This window comes from Hemicordylus capensis, chromosome 2 (assembly GCF_027244095.1).
Source record: "Hemicordylus capensis ecotype Gifberg chromosome 2, rHemCap1.1.pri, whole genome shotgun sequence".
NCBI classification, from domain to species: Eukaryota; Metazoa; Chordata; class Lepidosauria; order Squamata; family Cordylidae; genus Hemicordylus; species Hemicordylus capensis.
Genome location: NC_069658.1, coordinates 391,241,051 through 391,251,497, shown reverse-complemented (window position 1 = coordinate 391,251,497; position 10,447 = coordinate 391,241,051). Strand labels below are relative to the sequence as shown.

Below are 10,447 nucleotides of genomic sequence, written 5' to 3'. Positions count from 1 at the left end.
ACTTTATCACTTAAGATGTATCACTTCACAAAAACTTCACAATAAATGTGCTAGTCTTTTAAGATGTCACGGGATTCTTTGTTGCTGCTACTGCAACAAACTAACACAGCTGGTTGGCATCTGGAAGTTGTTGCCATGGGGGACAATTCTAAAATTGTAAGTCCCACTGAAATAATTTGGTTTTACTTTGAGTAAACATGATGGCTAGGATTGGGCAGTACTACAATTTAGCATAATCCTTCTAGTGTTTTGTGCAGTAAAACAATTGGGGTAATAGAAGATTTCACAAAATATCTTATTAGAACTTGCTTTTTCCTCAAAGCAAAAAGCATACCCACCCTGGTAAATAATCCCTATTATCTCTGCCAGTAAAATGGTAATATTTTCTTCTCTGTTTAAGCCCCAATAAATATAAGTCTAATACCTTCGTTTTCGCCAGTCAATGGGATAACGAAGAAAACTACTCTTCCCAAGAGAACCTTTGATCTCGCGAGAAACAAAACGAGTCTTTTTTCTGGGCAAGGACATAGCTCGTTTGCGCAGGCGTAATTGGTCTCGTCTTCCCCTCATTGCTCGTACGGTAGCAGGGTGGAAGATGGTGGTGAGTTCCGTGGGGTGTTTTATAGGATCTCATGTAATCCTCTGCCGTTGTTACTCCTGAGGAGATGCGGGCTTGTCATATGCATTCTGTGAGCGTTTGTGTATAGCGCTGATAATTTATTTTTTTTAATCTTTATGTCCTTTATGCTCTAAATTGCGGCTCTCCTCCCCTTCTCCACGCTGTGCATAGCAGCTCTGTTGCGTGTTGCATTAGGCAAAATGGGCTGTTGGCTTCAGCAAACTGGGAAAGTTGCCTTTGTTAGTTAATTGTGCTAAGTTTTTAACTTATCTCCTTCCACTCCTCTGTTTTACTTGCAGGTCTGTGCAGGGAAGGAAAAGGCGAATAGGGAACCCATCGAATTTAAGATTGAAGTGAGCTTCCCCTTCCCAATTGGAGTGAGTATGCAGATTTAAAGTGGGGTGTATTTTGGGGATACTAATGGATGCTTCCCCCCCCCCACACACACACCCCTACCTCAAAGTCAGAGAGGCAAGGCTAATAGAATGAAACTAAGCAAGTAGTTCTCTAAACCTTACATGACTAAAGGGAATCTGCTAAATTTCTCTTTATCCCACAAGGAAGGGTTGCTGAGCCTCCGTTGTCTTAAGCCAGTGTTCAGAAAGTGAGCGTGTCTTAAGCCAGTGTTCAGAAAGCTGAAGGGGCATCCTTCTTTTAGAGCATTATGAGCATGTGCAGAGCAGTACCTGCATCAGGGCTCCAGGGTCTCTTATTATGAGACTTATTCACTTGCTCCCACAGCTTCCTTTCCTCAGTCCACTCATGGTGTTGGTCTTGCAGACTGTTTGAATAGTTGATGTGGTGTTAGTGGTGGAGTCTGAAACTGGACAGTTGGAATTAGCTGCAACAGTGGCACATTGTTGGTGCCGTTAAGCCTTTGTTGCTCATAGGTACACAAAGAAAAACAGCTAGGAAATACGGAGTAGGCTTAGATTTGTTAATGAGTACTTTTATATTGTATTCAATGCCATCTTAGGATGTTGCTCCTCCCTCCGCTTGCAAAGGGGCAAATGGATTGGGTGGATCAGAACTCTAGTGCCTATTAAGATTCTTTGTCCTCCAGCAGAATTATTGCAGGGTGGGGGAAGCAGGTGGGGTAGGACTGCCCTGTGCTGCTTATTGGTCAGTAAAGAGGAAAGGAGAGCTGGTCTTGTGGCAGCGAGTATGTATTGTCCCTTTTGCTAAGCAGGGTCTGCCCTGGTTTGCATTTGAATGGGAGGCTACATGTGAACTCTGTAAGATATTCTCCTTAGGGGATGGGGCCGTAGCTCAGTGGTAGAGCACCTGCATGCCTGCTTGCAAAAGGTTTCAAGTTCCCTCCCTGATATCTCCAGATAGGGGTGGGAGAAACTCCTGTCTGAAATCATGGAGAAGCCACTGCCAGTCTGTGTAGACCAGGCCTGCTCAGCCTAGGCCTCCTAGCTGTTTGTAAACTATATCTCCCATAATCCCCAGGAACAGCAGCCAGTAGCCAGGGATTATGGGATTGTAGGCCAGTGTCTGCAGGAGGGTTGAGCAGCCCTGGTGTAGACAATACTGAGCTAGATGGACCAATGGTCTGACTCTCTAGAACAGGGATTCTCAGTGTTAGGTCCCCAGATGTTATTGGACTTCAACTCCCATAATCCCCAACTAAAGGCCACTGGGGCTGGGGATTATGGGAGTTGAAGTCCAATAACATCTGGGGACCCAACGTTGAGAATCTCTGCTCTAGAAGGCAGCTTCCTATGTTAAGAGCATCAACATGCAGAGATGTGGGTTTTGGGGGCGGGGGGTAGGAGAACTTTCTCATACAGGTTTTCTCATTTGCCTAACATTTTTCTATGCAGATTTTCCTGATGCCCTAAGCAGACTATGATCTGATTTTTCATGTTGTTTAACTTATATATGGTATTATATATTATATATGGTATTATATATGGTTAAAAACAAAATACCATATTACCCTCCTGCTTATAAATCAGTAGAAATACACGTACTCTCTCACATACTTCCTACACATAATCACCTGAAAAAGATTAATTACAACTTTTAAATTGCCAAGCTTGCCTATTATTGCATTGGCACTCATCCATTGCTACTAACATTTATGAAACTATGAAATTTTCAGCTCCCCAGCTCTGCTGTGTGCCTGTCAGGTTTGCATTCGTCACCCCTTTCTCAGTGTTCGGGGTCAGGGAAGTATCTTAATATTGAGATAATTCGTTTAGTGACTGAAAGGCTACAGTATCCCATTCGCTATTACAGGGTTATTATATTGTGTAACACTCCATGTAGCTTGGCAGACACAAATGAAAATCTCTTTCTCTCCACCTACTAATATATAGAGGTTTTGCTCAGTGCCCACTAGATGTCACTATCGGAGAGATTGGTTTGGGACTTGGAAGAAGGACTAGAGCCAAACCTGATTGCTTTTGCCATATGCAGTTTGTCAAAGTTGTATAAAGCTGAGCGTGTGATGAAACAAGTTATCCCTGGCTGAAAAGAGCCTTTCTGTTTGTGGAACTGAGAATTCTGAAGCTCAGCCTTAGAGACATCTGAGGGTGGCAGAATAGCTTAATCGTACAGATGCCCCATATTCTGTCTCTGTCCTGCACCCAGGTTATGTATCTCTCTTTGTCAAACAAACCAACACAGTCGATTGTCAAGATGCAAAGTTTCCGCACCATAAGGTGGAAGCATCCCTGAGAAGGTGAAGTCCTCATTGGCCACGGTGTCCTCCTCTGATTCACCTGCACAGAGGTGAGGAGTCCATGTGCATATGGACTTGTTGCTGTTGTTTGATCCCTGCTTAAAGGTTGCAGGTGTAAACTCCAGGGAGCCTGACTGCCCCAACAAGGAGATTCTCTTTGGCTTTTGCCTACTTCTTGATGGTATTACATCACAGGGTTGTATACATAGCTGCTTCCAGAAGCCCTGCTTGGTGACAGAACATGTGCTCTGCACACAAAGGGTCTCTAGTCTGCGGAAGATCCGGGGGGGGGGGATGCTTGTCAATAAGTAAGTCATATTGGGCTGGATCAGGGCTGCACAACTCAAATGCCCTGGTGGGCTGGAACCATCCACAACTTGGTGTGCAGGGGCTGAGGTCAAATCTTTTATTTAGCACATTACATTAAAATTAAAAATATTAGTTACTTGTGGATCTGTTACCCATCAATGGACCATAGTTTTAACCAAGGATAATGGCCAGAGAATAGGTCCTGTCCCTGATCAATCATTGCATGGAGTGCATGCCAGCCCCAAACAAATGCCAACATTTTAATGTGTTTTTATCTGTAATTTTTTTCTTTATAAATTTGATGTTATATTTTTTGTTTTAATTCTGTACACCGCCTAGAGATTTTTATACTAGGTGGTATATAAATTCAATAAATAATAAGTCCTCTCCTCTCCCTAAATTGTTGTTGCTTTCAGGCTGCAATGCTAGGCATGCTTACATGGAGCATATTTCTGACAAATGCACAGGATGGTGCTATAAGGCAGTTTCCAGCTCCTGTGTTGCTGCAGGATACCTGGGGGCTAGCAAAATAGTCATTCCAGGCTGAATTTGGCCCCCGGGCCTTACGTTGTGCAGGCCTGGGCTAGATCGACCAATGGTCTGATTCAGTGTACTTCCTCATATGGAAGTAGATGCTATCCTTCATCTCCAGGGTATTTCTTTTGTATTTGGACTATAAATAATTGAAGCAATTTTATTTATTTGGTTGTTGCTATGCCTCAACTGAAGAATGCAGTGCACTTGTTCTGTGCTATGGGTGTAGAAGTGTTAACTCTGAAAAGAGAGTTTTTGTATCAGTCCATGACAAAAACTCTCTTTTCAGAGTTAACACTTCTACACCCATAGCACAGAACAAGTGCACTGCATTCTTCAGTAGAGGCATAGCAACAACCAAATAAATAAAATTGCTTCAATTATTTATAGTCCAAATACAAAAGAAATACCCTGGAGATGAAGGATAGCATCTACTTCCATATGAGAACACAGAAGTGCTTTCCAAATCTCAATATTTTTTAGACCCTCTGAAGTGTGTGTGCATGTTTTTGTGTGCGTGCGTGCACACTTGCTTGCATGCACACACACACACAAACTTCTTGAGATGGTTCTAAAATACTGAGATTGGGAAAGTACTTCTTTGTTTCTCTAAACACCTACTGTAACCATATTCCATACACCCCATTTTTGTGGTCATGAAGGCTAGAAACATAGCTTGAGTTTAAAACCAAGAAGCTGGCATTTGGATTGGCGTATAAAACATATAGAAATGCTTTGTGGGCTGCATGTTTCTTGAGGTGGATTAAGTCTGCTTTTTAAGACAAAGGTCTGTAAAAGAGAGTGCATGTTGCCTGATGGGACATATTGTTTGAATGCTTTGAAGCAAGCAAAGAGAATTTGGACAACATTCTATTAGACACACCCTTGATGCTGCTCTTCATGAGAAGTGGGCCTGTCAAGGGCTGGATCCACCAAATGACAGTTCTGCATGCTGAGCTTAGCAGGCTGCCATATAAAATCACTGCCTGGACAGAATGAGTTGATGAGAGGGAAATGGGCAAAATGTGCCAAAGAAGAATCAAGGTGGGGGGAGCAGATGGTAAATTGACTCTGGAAACATTACTGTTTGCCCTATGCCCAAATACACTTCTCAAAACCTGCTGAGCATTTGCTGCAGAAACAAAGATGGGTTCATCAGATGAGCAAACTGTAGCTGAAAAATGTGGCAGGTTCTCAGTGGCTTGGAGATGTCTTTGATGTGCACAGTGCGTTACACAGAAATCCTAATTTCTCGCAGTTATGTTCATCTCACTTGCCATAGCCCAGAACACAGTAACATTGTGCCAATAGCGGTTCCATTTGATAAGAATGTCTGGTTTTCCAGACATCTTGCTTGCTGTCCTGTTTAGTAAAATGCAGCTGCTGTAATCACTTGAATAAAACAGGATGTAGCCTAGGTCCACATGATGATGCACAATTCCTGGGTTAGGGAATGTAGAAAGCAGTGGCATTCTTAGCACAAAACAGACAAACTTCAAACAAAAGAAATCTTAATTCTTCTCTCATAATAAGGCTCAATCCTTTGTCTCCCCAAGTGGATTTGTTTCTGGGTTTTTTAAAACAATCAAGTTCCATCAGGGAAACTTAAGTCAGTGTGAAAGTTTGGGAAGCCCAAGTGGTGGATGATTAGAAAATGCTGTTGCAAAGTTTGATAATTATTGACTGACATGCTGACTAATGAAGCCAGGTGCTACACGACTTTTGGGGGTGTATTTCAAGTGGCACACAGGGCTTCTGGGGAAAGGGAACTTGATGGGAATTCACACCACCACCCTTGTGCTGTGGTAGTCTGGAACTCCGCAGCAGCACTGGTGCATCTTGGGAAGTGCCAGTGTCTTGGTTGGGGTGTCAGCTGCTGTTCTTCAAGGACATCTTGAAAGTACTAAGCAGATTGCGATTGAAGATTGTTTTATTTATTTAACATATTTGTATACTGCCCACTACCAAAGTCTCTAGGTGGTTTTGATGTGAGTCCAACATGATGGATTTTGCTGATGTCTTTGATGTTAACGTTGGTACATCTATTTAGTTTCACAGGGTGCAGAGCATCTTATTCTGGGCTTAAAAGGTGCCCCTTAGCAGTCCTTTCTACCTGGTAAGTACTTTAAGTTATGCTTATTTGAAGTCCAGTAAAAACTAGGTGATTCAAAATGGCAGCAGTAAAACACAATATACTATGTTAAAATATTTTTCCATGCTGGCCACCCCATTTGTCAGAAGCCCTCTGATTCTAATGCTAGACAGAATTTGCCTTTTTGATTGACATGGCAGAAGCCTGAAGGTTATCTGTTTCAACCCCTTTGCAATAAACCTGGGTCTCTCATACCCCCAAACTCCCAGAGTATTGTCTAGGTTATGGTAGCCCAAGTGAAGAACAGGAGATCTTTTTGTTAGGACTGCTGATGGGGCATAGAATTGGTTTTGTCAGGCTGTTCAAGTAAGTGAGGAATGCTGTGTATTACTGGGCAAAGTGACAACTCCGCCTAGTCAAGGAAGAATTTCTCTTCAGTCTGAAATACAACAATCAAACCCTGAATAAGAGCAAAATCTATTCATTGGACACTCCCAAAGAAATGTTTCCAACTATAGGTGTTTCTAATGTCCCAGAGATTACAGAAAAATATTGAAGTCTTAAAAGAGGGGCAAGGATCTCAGTAAGTGTTGGCTGAGACACGAGGTAGAGATGTATCCCACCATACTCTTGGAACACATGGCCAGCACAGAGGGGCTCTCTATCAGCATAAGCTGATCTTCGCCGGTCACTCTCCCCCTAAAAGCCTGTGATGTGATTGTTATCCCTGTCTGAAAAACTTGGTTGTGAGGGAAAACAACTATTGACTGAGGCTTGTCCACTTTGCCACTGAAAAGAATTGTGACTACTAATTGTGAGTGACTAAAATGACTTAACTAAAGTAAACTCAAGTTAGGTGTGCCCATTGCATCCTCCTTGCATCTTCAGGGAACCTTCTCCATGTTAGCTTGACTGCCAAAGAAGCCCTCCGTGTTTACATACAAAGGACACACAAGTAGGGCACAAACTTGGTTCACATGGGGTGCTGGTCAAATCCACTCAGTCTCACTGTAGCCCTGAATGAACACCCTGTGGCTGTGCATTATGGAAGAAGGTTGGTGATGATGAGCAAGTTGTCTTTCAGCGATATAGTCAGGGGACCCTGTTTTTTAGGTGTCCTGTTTTTTAGGAGGGGTTGATGAGTGTACCTAACTTCCAAGGACACAACACTCTTCCCATAAACCTGTGTGCATATAACAAGAGATGGTTGCTTCGTTGCCAGGGAAGACAACACACTTCATTTTAACACCTCTGTTAATTGCCTGATTCCATCTGATACATTTTTTTTAACAGTTGCACCAAGAGATAGAAAGTGATGTGGGAAGAAAGCAGACCAACTTAGAATGATGTGATGCTGTCACTTCCTGCATGAAGGTGGATCCTCCTTGGGATCATGCCAGCCCTACAACCATGATACTGGAGGATTAAAAATATAGGTATCTCAATTTCTCTGCATTGGAGGCTGCAAATTGGAGGGCTGAAAACACTTTCTCTGGTACAGCAGTGTGACCCTGTGCTGCGTCTTAAAGCCAGACCCTTAAACAACTTCTCGGGATAGAATAGCTGCTGTCTTTCTCTCCCCCACCTTGTCCTTGCATGACAAAGGAGTAATGGGTTTTGGTATGAGATTTATCTATAGAGTATTATGCTGCTCAGGATGCAAAACAAGAGCTAGAGTTTCTGTAGAAGGCCAATCTTCAAACTGTGTGGGTGGATCAGATCCTGTGTCTGTATGCGTATATTTTTGCAGAGAGAAGAGTGGCAAACATTGAAGGCAAATTCTATGCCTGATACAAACACCTTGCAGTGATCTTTTATACATAATTGTTCTGTTGTTCCATGTGTAGGTGTCACATTTTTGGCACATTCCCAGAACTGTTTGTTTAGAGGCATAATCTACTGAGGAATACAAATCTAAACTCGCTAACTCAGGAGGCTGAACAAAACATAAGTAAAGAGCAAGGCTTGGCATGTAACAACAACAAAAGCAAGCAATGTTGAGTGTGCTAAGTTACTAAGAGGAAGCATGAGATTAGCTGATAGCCATTCTTCTTTTGCAATAACAAGATGCTTGCTTGCTTGCTTGCTACTCTCACTATGCCACAAAATTGGTGCTCACAAGTAGGGCTTGAAGGTGATGTCCGTCCTTATTGTCTGCCACTCTTCATCTGTTACTCAAAGCTGTACTGCCCATGCACATGGGAAGTATATTTGGGTACCACTATTAATTGATAAGCACATTAATGATAGATAGATCTAATCCTTCCTCTATATCAGTGTGCATTGCCATGTTGTGTGCTAGTAAGTTAATTATACTGTGCATGATTAAATTCATTCTTTCTTGTCGATCTTGGAACGTACTGCCAATGAGAAAGGGAAGTAGGTTCTCAGTAACTACCGATTTATTCCCTTTTGCTGGCTTGGGGCCTGTATGCCCAGCCTGTTATTGGCCATGCCTTTGTTTGTTTATCTATCAATTTATCATATTTTTATACCGCCTGATATGTACATCTCTAGGCGGTATACAAAATTTAAAACAATATTTAAAAATCAACAGATTAAAATATACAAAACAATAAAAACAGTAGCATAAAACAATTAAACAAATTATTAAAATTAATTCTAAATAAAAACCTTTGAGAACAAGTGAGTCTTGACCCTTGAGAATCTTCCTGAAAACAAACAGAGAAGGAGATGCTCTTATTTCTGCAGAGATAATATTCCATAGCAGCCACAGAGAAAGCCCGGTCCTGGATCGCCACCAAACAAGCCAGTGGCAACAGTAACGACCTCTCCAGAAGATCATAACAAGTGGCAGGGTTTATGACAAGAGAAGCACTCTCTTAAATACCCTGGACCCAAGCCATTAAGGGTTTTGTAGGTAATAACCAGCACTTTGTATTTCACCTGGAAACATATTGGCAGCCAGTGCAGTTCCTTTAAAACTGTTGTTATGTGGTCCCTTTAAGTGTCCCAGAGACCATCCTGGCTGCTGCATTCTGTACCAATTGTAATTTCTGGTCTGTGTACAAGAGCAGCCCCACATAGAGTGCATTACAGTAGTCAAGCCTGGAAGTTACCAGCATGTGTACCTCTGGAAATGAACGTAGCTGACGTATCAGCCGACATTTTTAAAAATCACTCCTGGCCACCAGTGTTCCCTCTAAGGCATGTGCACGTGCTCACAAGTTTTTTGACGTCTGCTCAGTTAATTTTAGATCCCACTCAGGCTGAATCAGGAGTACGTCACACTGGATGCATGTGCGTACACAGTGCCTTGATACTGCCACCCAGAACAAAATTCATTCCACACAGAGATGAAAAAAAATTAGAGAGAACACTGCTGGCCACTGCCTCAACCTGAGAAACCAGGGAGAGCTTTGAGTCCAGGAGTACTCCCAAGCTATGTACCTGATCTTTCAGGGGGAGTGTAACCCTGTCCAGAATAGGCAGATCTAAACCACATCTCAGTTCCAACCCTGCACGGTCAGTATCCTGCAAGTGTTGTCCAAGAGCAACATTTCGAAACGGCAGGTCTACTTTCTATCCTAGTCAGGATTGGATTAAGAATGCATATGTCATTCTTAATTTTCAGAATCGGAACCACTTCATCTCCCCAAAACAGCCTAAAGATTGTATACTTTGAATTAATGTTTGTTTGTTTTAAAGATCAAATGATGCTCTCATTTTTGCCCTTGAGTCTTGGCGATCATCTTCATTCTGTTTGACAGTCTCCTATCTTCAGTGCTATCAAGCTTAATTTTCCCCTCACCCTTTTACCTTTTCTAGGTGCTGATTTTTAAACTGAGTGGTCTGGAGCGCAGAGCTGTTCTGAAGCGACTTGCCTGTGATGTTGAACAATAAAGCAAAATATCAGAAACTGCCAATGTGTGCTGTCTTTTGTGGCAAGGAATGAAGCCACAGGTGTAGGGTGACCTCTGAAGTAATTTTCCCACAAGGGAAGTGATTGTGGGAACCAGTGAAAAGGTGGTGGTTAAGGCTGTGAGCTGGAACACATAATCACTTAACCCCAAAGCTGACAATAGTATTATGGTCTTGACTAGATATCTGAACTGCTTGTTGAAATTCTTCCTGCATTGGTTTGTCTGCTGAAGAATATCTGCATGTATGCATTGCAGAGGGTTTGGAAGCATCGAGAGCACATTTTTCTTTGGGTGGGATACTAGCGGCCCAGCCTCCG

At 42.5% G+C, this 10,447-nt stretch overlaps 1 long non-coding RNA gene and 1 other non-coding gene across 3 annotated transcripts; both read left to right on the top strand.

The window, feature by feature from the left end:
• The first annotated feature begins 461 nt into the window (after positions 1-461).
• Positions 462-10,129, top strand: LOC128348082 (uncharacterized). Of its 2 annotated transcripts, XR_008317914.1 has the most exons (6): positions 462-601; positions 919-996; positions 3,221-3,361; positions 6,205-6,270; positions 7,540-7,682; positions 10,036-10,129. It is a non-coding gene; the product is annotated as an uncharacterized LOC128348082 (long non-coding RNA). The 2 variants fall into 2 exon arrangements; XR_008317913.1 differs by lacking the exon at positions 3,221-3,361.
• On the top strand, positions 3,067-3,144 carry LOC128348408 (small nucleolar RNA R38). Its single transcript, XR_008318131.1, has one exon. It is a non-coding gene; the product is annotated as a small nucleolar RNA R38 (small nucleolar RNA).
• Positions 10,130-10,447: the final 318 nt, after the last annotated feature.